The 15,853-nt window shown below is 38.2% G+C and overlaps 1 protein-coding gene across 1 annotated transcript in view; it reads right to left on the reverse strand.

The window, feature by feature from the left end:
* The window catches only part of LOC139710725 (uncharacterized), a 60,506-nt gene that overhangs the window by 26,635 nt on the left and 18,018 nt on the right, over positions 1-15,853 (reverse strand). The window lies entirely within an intron of this gene.

Consider the following 15,853-nt stretch of genomic DNA (forward strand, 5'->3'; position numbering starts at 1 on the left):
ATCAGTAAATATTATTCTCTCAATCTCAAAATGTGGTAGTTGATAGCGTCCCATAAGTCACGTTTTTGTGTCCCATCAGTCACACTGGTTTTCCCTATCCTGCTACTGTACCAATGAGTAGATATTCATACCACTTGGCTGAGGGTAAGCACCAACCCTTTGCTACATTCAGGAAAGAAAATATCTTTCCAGAGACTCTGCGTGTAAGAATATTTCAGAACTTACTTTCCCATGTGAAAAACGGTGGTCCTCAAATGTCCCATAAGTCACGACAGCAATTTTTCGTTGCTCTACGTAATGCAATGACACTTTTCATAAACTGTGATATGATGGATCTAACCATGAACTGAGAAAAATGCATTTGATGCAACTATTTTCTCAAAAGACTGGTTTGAAATTGCCAAAAATTGTCACTTTGTCCCATAAGTCACAATGGAATTGACCAAAGACATATTTTTTCCTTGGAAAGGCCTTTTATATTCTTGATTATAAAAGTACCTGATAAATTTTGTCAAAGACAGAGAATTATAGTATTCCCTGCATTTGACTAAAATTATTCAAAGATTATCGGTCTAGATCTAATTGCTTTCAGTTTGTAATGATTGACAACCATATATCTTCAACCTTAACCTATTCAATGCGGAGTGCCACAGGGCTCCTGGACTGCTTGTTACATTGGATCACATCCTGATTTACATTAAAGATACCATTAACTCAAGTAAACTTTTACCATAAAATTTTAATCCTTCTAGCTCCTGACACAACATGTCATTGCAATTAACAATCATGTCGTACAACAACTTCCATTATAGAACCATGAACTGATACATGGTCCGAGTGATAGGTTGATCAATAATAAATTTGTGCTACTGCTAGATACCGGTACCAAAAAAGAAAAAAAAAAAATCTCTTTTCTCTCACTTGAAGCTCTTAAACATGCCTGTACATCTGTAACTATGACATAGATATTTACAGATGATGTAACTGCTATCTATACTATATGTTCATGTGCTCAAACAATTTATTACCCTCCAACATTCATTCAAATTTTCATTGGATCATGATTAATGATATTCATGATCATATTAGTTTTATCCATAATATGCTGGTAATTCAATTTTAGATCAAGACAGAACAAATATCTGAAAGAAAACATTCTTCGGCAATTGTGCACTTTACGGCCCTATATTATCGGTGCGAGATTTTACCCTAATCGAGCAGTGCGGGCCAATTCGAGTACCCATCAGGCACCGCGGGTCGACAGCGGGTCTTCCGGCACTGTACTGTGTTCATGTGTGTGAGATTTCGCGTTGGGATGCATGCAGTGTGTGTGAATGTGTCAACGTGCGTGTGCGTGATAAAAGCTCTTACGGTACGCCACATTGTTGCTCTTACGCCCTTCCCCGTGCGGCGCGGCGTGACCGAGTGCGAGCAGACCCTAGACAATCAGGGTGCTGTGCACTGGCACACAACGGAACACAACGAGTGGTAAACTTCCGTGCTTCAATCATGATTTTAAATGAATGAATTTTGTGTTATATCTTAAGCAGGAAATCGCGAATTAACCTGTTGCAGAGAACATATGTCCACTCGTGGCCTTGGTGAAATTATTCTGCGAAATGATAATAAAAAAATCAAAATCTAACCCCGATTCGTCAGTCTGTTAGTGTTAATTTCGTCTACACAGTTACCGTTTAACGAGCCTGACCAGACGCTGTGCTAAGTGTGTATAGCAACCTATTTACGGGCACACACAAGCCTCGCCCGTGTGGTTGGTTTGTGCGATTTGTGATAGGGTCGGATCGGGATGCGAGGGATCGGGATGGATGAAGAGGCATGAAAATATTCACGTAACTGTTGTGGTGAGCTGGCGGGAGCTAGGATGTTCAAAAATGGAATCTATCATATCACAGACTACTGCCAACTTTCTCACACTTTGCGCCACGATCATGGCAATTTTCTGCGATGCAATATGTAATAATGTATAGCACGATAATCCTGCTCTCAGCTGCAGCAGAGCAAAGGGTACTCCTGAGTTTAGGGGCACAAGACAATTGTGACCCTATAACGACATCATTTGATCATATAAATTGTTTAACGGTATTCTTACATGTTTCAGCTTCTGAGTGCCATTATTACAGATCGAATGCAGCGTTCAAAATTGAATTTACAACCACAAATATTGCCAGATGCACTAGAAAATAGCGATGTACCGAGACTCGTTCGTCGATCGCTGAGCATCATCGGCGCGCGCACGCATTCGCCTGGTATACAAAATGTACTTGCACTCCCTACTGAAGTGAGCGCACAATCCGCCGACATCGCCTATGTATGGTGGCTTTAAGCGGCCAAGAACCACAGGAAAATGGCGGCTGTTTTGATCATGGCCGATCGTAATGGTAATTGTGAAGAATTTTCACCACACTTCCAGGGTTTGTTCTCAACGAAGTAAGAAAAAATATCGCTTTGGGGACAAAGGTCGATGGGATCCTAAAATGATTAGGGCCTAACCCTATTAAGCCCAAGCTATTTTGACCCCTCGCAGGCCCAAGGGAGGGGGGGGGGCACATTGTGCCCCCCAGTATATAACTTTTTTATTATTTGATGTATCATCGTCATATTTGGCACGTGGGTAGAGTAACTCATACTCTACATGACCGTACATTTGAATTTTCACAAGGTCACCCATGGAGGGCGCTATTTACCAAAATATAAAGAAATACATAGGAAATACGCTAAAAACATGATTTTTCTGTATAATTTCTTCATCCCCATTATATATGTCATATTATACACCAATCATTTTCATATTTGCCACAAATGATAAGCAAGTGGAATTGTATTATTTGTTATGGTTGAAATTTCTCAAGGTCACCATATGGGGGCGCTATTCATATCAACATAGTGATACATTATGAGACCTGAGATGAAATGTTTGGGATGGGTACATGTATAGTTATGACATTTCATATGGGTTTGCATAATACTGGAATTTTGAGATTGCACATTGATAATATGATAAACTAATGATATTAGAGGCATACATTGGGTGAAGGAATTAGAATAACTCAAAATATAAGGCAATCTTTAGAAAATATCATTGTTTTCAATTATTTCTCTTATATCTATTGTTTTATGCCTTTGTCACATAAAAACAAAGGAAATAATAAGAAAAACTTTCCAGGATCATAACTACTTCGAACTTTGCTCCTTCAGCAAATTTCAGCCTAGAAATACCTATTTCATACACTGTATTGCTGTTAAATGAAATGGGAACAGAAAAAAGACGTAAAATCTGACTGACATGGTTGTCAGTTTATGGTTGCCATAGCAACCAGCAACATCAAATATAGCTAAATTATATATCAAAATGTTTGCAATAAGATTTTAGGAAAAGTCACCAAATTTGGTTGAAATCGGATGAAGGGCGAAGGAGTGGCAAACGAAAATCTGGTAGGGGGGCTTTATAGGGTTAAGAAAGATAAATCTCTCAGTGTAATAACTTAAAGGGAAGATAAACCCTAAGAACAATGTGGATTGAGTAAAAGCAGCTACATTAGTAGAACACATCAGTGAAAGTTTGAAGAAAATCAGACAATTGATGCAGAAGTTATGAATTTTTAAAGTTTTGGTGTTGGAACCGCTGGAAGAGGAGACTACGAGTAGTTATGACGTATGAGTGGACAACAATACAAAGGAAATATAAAGAAAATTCTACAACAATCCATTTTTCATGAAAATTACAAATTCTGTCAACTTGATACTGACATATGTTAAGGGTAGCAATGATTCCCCCTGCTTCCTGAAAGCGGTTAGTCAAGTGATCTTTCATAATGCTAGAAAAATGAATTTTTGTTGAATTTCCTTTATATTCTCTTTGTATTGTTGTCCTCTCATACGTCATAACCTCTAGTAGTCTCCTCATCCAGCGGTTCCAACACCAAAACTTTAAAAATTCATAACTTTTGCATCGATTGTCCGATTTTTCTCAAACTTTCACTGATGTTTTGTACTTATGTTGCTGGTTTTACTCAATCCACATTGCTCTTTGGGTTTACCTTCCCTTTAAGAACAGATCATCATTAGATTTTCATCAAACTTTCAGGGTTCACGAGAATTGCGGTCAAAGGTCACAGGTTCCTGAAGTGTTTGTAGAAACGTACAATGAGAAGGAGTACTGGTTGAGGTGGGGATTCATGTTATTGTTTTGCACATTCCTAAGTGAGATAATGAGATACATCTGATGAAATATGAAAGAGCATGTAATTTTGAAAAGGATTCAACGTTTATTTGGATGTAAATGATGTGTTTTGAAATGGCTGAGATATCAAAAAAAAGTGATAATTATAAAAGATGACAGACCACGCCTTTTATTAGGATCTCTTTGTTTCACCTTGTTTTTGGATATCTCAGGCATTTCAAACTGTCGATAGGGCCTACCCCTTACAATTGCTTGCTCTTTGGCATCTCATAGAGTGGTTTCTGAATATCTTGCAAAACATTAAAAGGTAAATCCTCACCTCAACCAAAACTGTACACACCCTTTAAGCTGAATCTCCTACAGTACAGTTCAAGAACGAATGATCCAGGGATGTAATTTTGAAAAGGATTCAACGTTTATTTGGATGTAAATGATGTGTTTTGAAATGGCTGAGATATCAAAAAAAAAAAAGTGATAATTATAAAAGATGACAGACCACGCCTTTTATTAGGATCTCTTTGTTTCACCTTGTTTTTGGATATCTCAGGCATTTCAAACTGTCGATAGGGCCTACCCCTTACAATTGCTTGCTCTTTGGCATCTCATAGAGTGGTTTCTGAATATCATTCAAAACATTAAAAGGTAAATCCTCACCTCAACCAAAACTGTACACACCCTTTAAGCTGAATCTCCTACAGTACAGTTCAAGAACGAATGATCCAGGGATGCCAAGTTCAAAACAATTTTATGAGTGAGATTTTCATGACTCGGCATCTCGACATGCGAATGTGCGCGCGAGCGAGGGTGTGGGAGGGGTTTTTTCCCCCTGTGGCCTCCCACGGTAGGGAGCTTTTTCAATTTTTAGCTCTTCGTGGTGCGATCAGGTGCATACTTAAAGGACAAGTTCACCTTCATAAACATAAGGATTGAGAGAATGTAGCAATATTAGGAGAACACGTCATTGAAAGTTTGAGGAAAATCGGACAACCCGTTCAAAAGTTATGAATTTTTGAAGTTTTTGTGTAGTAACCGCTGGATGAGAAGACTACTGCAGTGTATGAATAACTTAGATGTCAAATGCGTACAACAATATAAGGAAAATATAAAGAGAATTTCACAAAATTCCATCTTTTGAAAAAAGTACATATTCCCTTGACTCGTTACCGACATATGTTAGGGGTAATATTATTCCCCCTGCTTTTAGAAAGAGACAAGTCAAGTGCTCTTTTATTATGCGAAAAAAGTGAAAATATGTTGAATTTTCTTTACATTTTCTTTATCCTGTTGTACGCATATGACTCACAAGCTGTAGTAGTCTCCTCATCCAGCGGTTCCAACACAAAAATTTTAACAATTCATAACTTTTGCATCGATTGTCCGATTTTCCTCTTAATGTCTTGAGAAGTGACTATTTTTTACTTATTTTTTAAAGACAAAAGGGAATTTACCTTCATTTGTAACTATCACTTAAATCTTTTGAGCTATGCTCATTATTATAGGCCCAAGTTGCAGACTTCGCCCGATGAGTGAGAAAAATGGGTGCCATGCGTGAGATCGTGAGATGACCCCTAAATGCTTGAGTCTCACGCAGAATGCGTGAGACTTGGCAGCTCTGATGATCAGGATTTTCACTTACCTCGCAAGGTGTCTTACTTATGTAGAAACGATTTTATTTGGGGATTGGTAGGTCGAAAGTATAAAATCTTACGGATCTCAAGAACAGATGATCTGGGATTTTCACCAGATTTGCAGGATATGTATCAATAAGAGCTGTGCCAGACAAATTTTCCTTCATTTTTTTTTTCAAATAAAAGCAAAAATGGAAGAAGTCTGTTTCTTTTTGCCTGTGTGTAAACTTCCCTTTGAATTGTGTCCACCCCCACACATTCTATAGCAAATACTTAATAGATTCAGATTCAGATTCAGATCATTTATTGTCATGCACTACGGCATAAAAATCTTTACAACAGTCTCCATTAAAAATTTCACGTGTAAAGGAAAATAAATATATATGTATACATAACTGAGAGACAAGTAATATAACACTAAACAAGTACAGGAAGTACATGTATTGTAATAATCAAAATATTGCACTTGGTCCCTGCACATGTACCGGTACATGACTTGTCTTATTACACGCAAAAAGCATGCATGGGTCGGGACCCCACCCACCCAACACTAAAAAACAATACACGCAAACCACACACACACACACACACACACACACACACACACACAAGCACACACAAACGCACACACACACAGACACACCCGCACCTACCCACGCCTCATACACGCCCACATCACACGTGTACAGCTGAACCATGAGGGCTACAGTACTATAGTAGCTCTGCGGCTGTACATACCCCTACACAATATCCACACCCAGAGCGTCTGTGTGCGGCTGCGCACCCAAAACACTGACACGTATCCACCCAATGCAAAAGCATACCACATACACATACCACATACATAATAGATGATTTTAATAAAAGTCTGCAAAGATTGGCGAAAATATTATGTATGACGGTCATTCGGAGACAGAAATGAGTTTGTGCGCTATAAAAGGACAACAACAAAAAAGAAGAAGAAGAAGCTACTTAGGAAGAATTTCATTTTTGTCTTGTCCAGTGATATTATGATGCCTTCCATAATGCATTCCTAAAAGCAATTAACTGGGCATCTTGTAGATTCCTAATTTCCTGTTGATTTTATTAAATATTTTTTCTGACAATGTTTAGATGAAATCAGAAAAAGCATAAAGGGTCGGCGGAGTGGATGGGAGTTAGTGCATATTCGGTAATTGTTCAAAAGTTCCCGTTAAAGAAGGTAGGCCTGGTTCCGTGATATGAAATACTTGATTGGCCAACGTTTGTGAAGACTGGAAAAATGTGAATAAATGGCAGCCGTTCAAAGTCGGAAATATCTTGTTGTGCTGGGAAAATAATCCTAAATCTACTGTCTTCTGGTAAGTTGCTGAGAGATAGAAAATAATGATTTTTTTTTTTCTACCGAATGATTCTTGGAAATTAAGGCAGCTACACCAGAAAGCTTATTTATCTCTCATTTTCTATTAGATTAGTCAAAGATGGTTCCTCTCATTAAATTTTGATAGCCAATGTTTAAAGAATATCATTGGCGAAAGATTGTGAATACTTGCCACAATATGAATTGTAGGCAGTCTTTTAATTCCAGAATGAGTGGTTGCGATTGGCCATGCAGTGGTGGATAGGACTCACTATGTTCGGGTAAAGTCGCTGTGAGCTATAGAATTCCACTTTTTCCTAAACGCATGATAATACAAAATGTGGGCAGTTAACTCTTATGTGCCACGTTCGCACGCCCGACTCAGTCAATGGCGTGCCAACTTCGCATATTCTGCTCAAACCCACAAATCCGCCCAAACCAATCTATAAATCGCCAAATACCACAGTACAATTAAAGCGTTTCTCGGGATTCTGTTCCTCTTACATTAAGCTTGCATTTTTTTTTTTGTGGGAATTGACCAGCAAGCAGTATTCTGTCCTGGATTTGCCTGTAAATTCTAAGTTTCTCTCACTGTTTTGTGTGCAAAAGTCATGACTTCACAGCAATAGGCCTACAACTGCTGGTCATTTTAAAAGAACGCAATCATGTATGTGTTATATACAATTTACATCAAAGCGAAGCCTGGCATGTTATCCTCAATTTTGTTCACCACAATAACTCATGTCCATCTTAGCAGAAATCTATGAAAATTCGCATGGATATAAAAAAACCGGAATGTTTTCTCCAAAGTATGACAATGTTGGTGTCTCAGAAGAACGTGGCACAAAGGGGTTTGTGTCATGGCAGAAAAGAGTTAATGAAGATACCTTACCTATCCTTCATTTTATGTTAGATAAGCCAAAGATGATTCTGATAAAGTTTGATTGAAATTAATCAAACTAATAAAGTGTCGGTGCCCGTTTAAACCAAGGAGCAATTAAACAAAATCATAGCATTTTCAGTTTTAGTTTAATCTTTCCCTTTAAAGTCATGGTTGATTTCTGCTAATCTGTGATGGTGCGTCTGCCCCTGCTTCGACAGCTAATACTGTAAGGATGACATTGGTTAAAACTTGTGAAGAATGACCAAAATTGGATCGGAAGCCGTCCAAAGTGAGATTATGAGTTGTTGCGCTATATGCAATGGGATAAAATGAAAGTGGCGAATTATGCCCCACTTATAGTATGAGTATTGTGCGAAAAATGGGAAAATTAGAATACAACTCACAACCAACCTGCCAAAATAGTTGCTTTCTCATGTAAAGTATTCGCCAATATTATTTTAGCGAGAAATTCCCAATGTACAATACAACTGCACATGTATTTAATTACGTTCTGCATATGTAGTTTTTAGATTCATCAAAGCTCTGTCTTGTTTTTCTCCAGGCGAGCTGTCACAAACACACACAATATCCAATTTGAATATAAAGTACGTTGTAAAGAATGCTAAATGATATTATCAAAGAAAAAGAAAGAAATTGAAACAAACGTAATCTTAAATATTATAAAAGAAGAAAAAACTTAAAACTAAAATTATACGATGATAAAACAGAAAAAATAGGCGTAATGAAATTTACAAGCTGTACTAATGCTTGGAGCCCGTCAAAATATGTGTGCACAAAGCCTATGGGGTTATAGCCGGGGAGGGGTCAGAGGCAAAAAAAGCTTTCCGCTTTGAAGATAACTACATTGATGTCAAGTTAAACCTATAGAAGTTGTAGTCTGATATCTCCTTCACACATTCTAATCGATTTCATGAGACGAAAAGTTGTTTCAGGTCCGTAGAATTCATAATTTCAAGGGCAATGTCATAAGTCGTCATTTTCGTGTACAAAGCCTATGGGGTTATAGCCGGGGAGGGGTCAGAGGCAAAAAAAGCTTTCCGCTTTAAAGATAACTACATTGATGTCAAGTTAAACCTATAGAAGTTGTAGTCTGATATCTCCTTCACACATTCTAATCGATTTCATAAGATGAAAAGTTGTTTCAGGTCCGTAGAATTCATAATTTCAAGGGCAATGTCATAAGTCGTCATTTTCGTGTACAAAGCCTATGGGGTTATAGCCGGGGAGGGGTCAGAGGCAAAAAAAGCTTTCCGCTTTGAAGATAACTACATTGATGTCAAGTTAAACCTATAGAAGTTGTAGTCTGATATCTCCTTCACACATTCTAATCGATTTCATAAGACGAAAAGTTGTTTCAGGTCCGTAGAATTCATAATTTCAAGGGCAATGTCATAAGTCGTCATTTTCGTGTACAAAGCCTATGGGGTTATAGCCGGGGAGGGGTCAGAGGCAAAAAAAGCTTTCCGCTTTGAAGATAACTACATTGATGTCAAGTTAAACCTATAGAAGTTGTAGTCTGATATCTCCTTCACACATTCTAATCGATTTCATAAGACGAAAAGTTGTTTCAGGTCCGTAGAATTCATAATTTCAAGGGCAATGTCATAAGTCGTCATTTTCGTGTACAAAGCCTATGGGGTTATAGCCGGGGAGGGGTCAGAGGCAAAAAAAGCTTTCCGCTTTAAAGATAACTACATTGATGTCAAGTTAAACCTATAGAAGTTGTAGTCTGATATCTCCTTCACACATTCTAATCGATTTCATAAGATGAAAAGTTGTTTCAGGTCCGTAGAATTCATAATTTCAAGGGCAATGTCATAAGTCGTCATTTTCGTGTACAAAGCCTATGGGGTTATAGCCGGGGAGGGGTCAGAGGCAAAAAAAGCTTTCCGCTTTAAAGATAACTACATTGATGTCAAGTTAAACCTATAGAAGTTGTAGTCTGATATCTCCTTCACACATTCTAATCGATTTCATAAGACGAAAAGTTGTTTCAGGTCCGTAGAATTCATAATTTCAAGGGCAATGTCATAAGTCGTCATTTTCGTGTACAAAGCCTATGGGGTTATAGCCGGGGAGGGGTCAGAGGCAAAAAAAGCTTTCCGCTTTGAAGATAACTACATTGATGTCAAGTTAAACCTATAGAAGTTGTAGTCTGATATCTCCTTCACACATTCTAATCGATTTCATAAGACGAAAAGTTGTTTCAGGTCCGTAGAATTCATAATTTCAAGGGCAATGTCATAAGTCGTCATTTTCGTGTACAAAGCCTATGGGGTTATAGCCGGGGAGGGGTCAGAGGCAAAAAAAGCTTTCCGCTTTAAAGATAACTACATTGATGTCAAGTTAAACCTATAGAAGTTGTAGTCTGATATCTCCTTCACACATTCTAATCGATTTCATAACCGTAGAATTCATAATTTCAAGGGCAATGTCATAAGTCGTCATTTTCGTGTACAAAGCCTATGGGGTTATAGCCGGGGAAGGGTCAGAGGCAAAAAAAGCTTTCCGCTTTAAAGATAACTACATTGATGTCAAGTTAAACCTATAGAAGTTGTAGTCTGGTATCTCCTTCACACATTCTAATCGATTTCATACGACGAAAAGTTGTTTCAGGTCCGTAGAATTCATAATTTCAAGGGCAATGTCATAAGTCGTCATTTTCGTGTACAAAGCCTAAGGGGTTATAGCCGGGGGAGGGGTCAGAGGCAAAAAAAGCTTTCCGCTTTAAAGATAACTACATTGATGTCAAGTTAAACCTATGGAAGTTGTAGTCTGATATCTCCTTCACACATTCTAATCGATTTCATACGACGAAAAGTTGTTTCAGGTCCGTAGAATTCATAATTTCAAGGGCAATGTCATAAGTCGTCATTTTCGTGTACAAAGCCTATGGGGTTATAGCCGGGGAGGGGTCAGAGGCAAAAAAAGCTTTCCGCTTTAAAGATAACTACATTGATGTCAAGTTAAACCTATAGAAGTTGTAGTCTGATATCTCCTTCACACATTCTAATCGATTTCATAAGACGAAAAGTTGTTTCAGGTCCGTAGAATTCATAATTTCAAGGGCAATGTCATAAGTCGTCATTTTCGTGTACAAAGCCTATGGGGTTATAGCCGGGGAGGGGTCAGAGGCAAAAAAAGCTTTCCGCTTTAAAGATAACTACATTGATGTCAAGTTAAACCTATAGAAGTTGTAGTCTGATATCTCCTTCACACATTCTAATCGATTTCATACGACGAAAAGTTGTTTCAGGTCCGTAGAATTCATAATTTCAAGGGCAATGTCATAAGTCGTCATTTTCGTGTACAAAGCCTATGGGGTTATAGCCGGGGAGGGGTCAGAGGCAAAAAAAGCTTTCCGCTTTGAAGATAACTACATTGATGTCAAGTTAAACCTATAGAAGTTGTAGTCTGATATCTCCTTCACACATTCTAATCGATTTCATAAGACGAAAAGTTGTTTCAGGTCCGTAGAATTCATAATTTCAAGGGCAATGTCATAAGTCGTCATTTTCGTGTACAAAGCCTATGGGGTTATAGCCGGGGAGGGGTCAGAGGCAAAAAAAGCTTTCCGCTTTGAAGATAACTACATTGATGTCAAGTTAAACCTATAGAAGTTGTAGTCTGATATCTCCTTCACACATTCTAATCGATTTCATACGACGAAAAGTTGTTTCAGGTCCGTAGAATTCATAATTTCAAGGGCAATGTCATAAGTCGTCATTTTCGTGTACAAAGCCTATGGGGTTATAGCCGGGGAGGGGTCAGAGGCAAAAAAAGCTTTCCGCTTTAAAGATAACTACATTGATGTCAAGTTAAACCTATAGAAGTTGTAGTCTGATATCTCCTTCACACATTCTAATCGATTTCATAAGACGAAAAGTTGTTTCAGGTCCGTAGAATTCATAATTTCAAGGGCAATGTCATAAGTCGTCATTTTCGTGTACAAAGCCTATGGGGTTATAGCCGGGGAGGGGTCAGAGGCAAAAAAAGCTTTCCGCTTTGAAGATAACTACATTGATGTCAAGTTAAACCTATAGAAGTTGTAGTCTGATATCTCCTTCACACATTCTAATCGATTTCATACGACGAAAAGTTGTTTCAGGTCCGTAGAATTCATAATTTCAAGGTAATGTCATAAGTCGTCATTTTCGTGTACAAAGCCTATGGGGTTATAGCCGGGGAGGGGTCAGAGGCAAAAAAAGCTTTCCGCTTTGAAGATAACTACATTGATGTCAAGTTAAACCTATAGAAGTTGTAGTCTGATATCTCCTTCACACATTCTAATCGATTTCATACGACGAAAAGTTGTTTCAGGTCCGTAGAATTCATAATTTCAAGGGCAATGTCATAAGTCGTCATTTTCGTGTACAAAGCCTATGGGGTTATAGCCGGGGAGGGGTCAGAGGCAAAAAAAGCTTTCCGCTTTAAAGATAACTACATTGATGTCAAGTTAAACCTATAGAAGTTGTAGTCTGATATCTCCTTCACACATTCTAATCGATTTCATAAGATGAAAAGTTGTTTCAGGTCCGTAGAATTCATAATTTCAAGGGCAATGTCATAAGTCGTCATTTTCGTGTACAAAGCCTATGGGGTTATAGCCGGGGAAGGGTCAGAGGCAAAAAAAGCTTTCCGCTTTAAAGATAACTACATTGATGTCAAGTTAAACCTATAGAAGTTGTAGTCTGATATCTCCTTCACACATTCTAATCGATTTCATACGACGAAAAGTTGTTTCAGGTCCGTAGAATTCATAATTTCAAGGGCAATGTCATAAGTCGTCATTTTCGTGTACAAAGCCTATGGGGTTATAGCCGGGGAGGGGTCAGAGGCAAAAAAAGCTTTCCGCTTTAAAGATAACTACATTGATGTCAAGTTAAACCTATAGAAGTTGTAGTCTGATATCTCCTTCACACATTCTAATCGATTTCATACGACGAAAAGTTGTTTCAGGTCCGTAGAATTCATAATTTCAAGGGCAATGTCATAAGTCGTCATTTTCGTGTACAAAGCCTATGGGGTTATAGCCGGGGAGGGGTCAGAGGCAAAAAAAGCTTTCCGCTTTAAAGATAACTACATTGATGTCAAGTTAAACCTATAGAAGTTGTAGTCTGATATCTCCTTCACACATTCTAATCGATTTCATACGACGAAAAGTTGTTTCAGGTCCGTAGAATTCATAATTTCAAGGGCAATGTCATAAGTCGTCATTTTCGTGTACAAAGCCTATGGGGTTATAGCCGGGGAGGGGTCAGAGGCAAAAAAAGCTTTCCGCTTTAAAGATAACTACATTGATGTCAAGTTAAACCTATAGAAGTTGTAGTCTGATATCTCCTTCACACATTCTAATCGATTTCATACGACGAAAAGTTGTTTCAGGTCCGTAGAATTCATAATTTCAAGGGCAATGTCATAAGTCGTCATTTTCGTGTACAAAGCCTATGGGGTTATAGCCGGGGAGGGGTCAGAGGCAAAAAAAGCTTTCCGCTTTGAAGATAACTACATTGATGTCAAGTTAAACCTATAGAAGTTGTAGTCTGATATCTCCTTCACACATTCTAATCGATTTCATACGACGAAAAGTTGTTTCAGGTCCGTAGAATTCATAATTTCAAGGGCAATGTCATAAGTCGTCATTTTCGTGTACAAAGCCTATGGGGTTATAGCCGGGGAGGGGTCAGAGGCAAAAAAAGCTTTCCGCTTTAAAGATAACTACATTGATGTCAAGTTAAACCTATAGAAGTTGTAGTCTGATATCTCCTTCACACATTCTAATCGATTTCATAAGACGAAAAGTTGTTTCAGGTCCGTAGAATTCATAATTTCAAGGGCAATGTCATAAGTCGTCATTTTCGTGTACAAAGCCTATGGGGTTATAGCCGGGGAGGGGTCAGAGGCAAAAAAAAGCTTTCCGCTTTGAAGATAACTACATTGATGTCAAGTTAAACCTATAGAAGTTGTAGTCTGATATCTCCTTCACACATTCTAATCGATTTCATACGACGAAAAGTTGTTTCAGGTCCGTAGAATTCATAATTTCAAGGGCAATGTCATAAGTCGTCATTTTCGTGTACAAAGCCTATGGGGTTATAGCCGGGGAGGGGTCAGAGGCAAAAAAAGCTTTCCGCTTTGAAGATAACTACATTGATGTCAAGTTAAACCTATAGAAGTTGTAGTCTGATATCTCCTTCACACATTCTAATCGATTTCATACGACGAAAAGTTGTTTCAGGTCCGTAGAATTCATAATTTCAAGAGCAATGTCATAAGTCGTCATTTTCGTGTACAAAGCCTATGGGGTTATAGCCGGGGAGGGGTCAGAGGCAAAAAAAGCTTTCCGCTTTGAAGATAACTACATTGATGTCAAGTTAAACCTATAGAAGTTGTAGTCTGATATCTCCTTCACACATTCTAATCGATTTCATACGACGAAAAGTTGTTTCAGGTCCGTAGAATTCATAATTTCAAGGGCAATGTCATAAGTCGTCATTTTCGTGTACAAAGCCTATGGGGTTATAGCCGGGGAGGGGTCAGAGGCAAAAAAAGCTTTCCGCTTTAAAGATAACTACATTGATGTCAAGTTAAACCTATAGAAGTTGTAGTCTGATATCTCCTTCACACATTCTAATCGATTTCATAAGATGAAAAGTTGTTTCAGGTCCGTAGAATTCATAATTTCAAGGGCAATGTCATAAGTCGTCATTTTCGTGTACAAAGCCTATGGGGTTATAGCCGGGGAGGGGTCAGAGGCAAAAAAAGCTTTCCGCTTTGAAGATAACTACATTGATGTCAAGTTAAACCTATAGAAGTTGTAGTCTGATATCTCCTTCACACATTCTAATCGATTTCATACGACGAAAAGTTGTTTCAGGTCCGTAGAATTCATAATTTCAAGGGCAATGTCATAAGTCGTCATTTTCGTGTACAAAGCCTATGGGGTTATAGCCGGGGAGGGGTCAGAGGCAAAAAAAAAAAGTTTCCGCTTTGAAGATAACTACATTGATGTCAAGTTAAACCTATAGAAGTTGTAGTCTGATATCTCCTTCACACATTCTAATCGATTTCATACGACGAAAAGTTGTTTCAGGTCCGTAGAATTCATAATTTCAAGGGCAATGTCATAAGTCGTCATTTTCGTGTACAAAGCCTATGGGGTTATAGCCGGGGAGGGGTCAGAGGCAAAAAAAGCTTTCCGCTTTAAAGATAACTACATTGATGTCAAGTTAAACCTATAGAAGTTGTAGTCTGATATCTCCTTCACACATTCTAATCGATTTCATAAGATGAAAAGTTGTTTCAGGTCCGTAGAATTCATAATTTCAAGGGCAATGTCATAAGTCGTCATTTTCGTGTACAAAGCCTATGGGGTTATAGCCGGGGAGGGGTCAGAGGCAAAAAAAGCTTTCCGCTTTAAAGATAACTACATTGATGTCAAGTTAAACCTATAGAAGTTGTAGTCTGATATCTCCTTCACACATTCTAATCGATTTCATACGACGAAAAGTTGTTTCAGGTCCGTAGAATTCATAATTTCAAGGGCAATGTCATAAGTCGTCATTTTCGTGTACAAAGCCTATGGGGTTATAGCCGGGGAGGGGTCAGAGGCAAAAAAAGCTTTCCGCTTTAAAGATAACTACATTGATGTCAAGTTAAACCTATAGAAGTTGTAGTCTGATATCTCCTTCACACATTCTAATCGATTTTATAAGATGAAAAGTTGTTTCAGGTCCGTAGAATTCATAATTTCAAGGGCAATGTCATAAGTCGTCATTTTC

Source organism: Diadema antillarum, unplaced genomic scaffold, assembly GCF_040938485.1.
Source record: "Diadema antillarum isolate AM-2024a unplaced genomic scaffold, OU_Dant_1.0 seq00001558_RagTag, whole genome shotgun sequence".
NCBI classification, from domain to species: Eukaryota; Metazoa; Echinodermata; class Echinoidea; order Diadematoida; family Diadematidae; genus Diadema; species Diadema antillarum.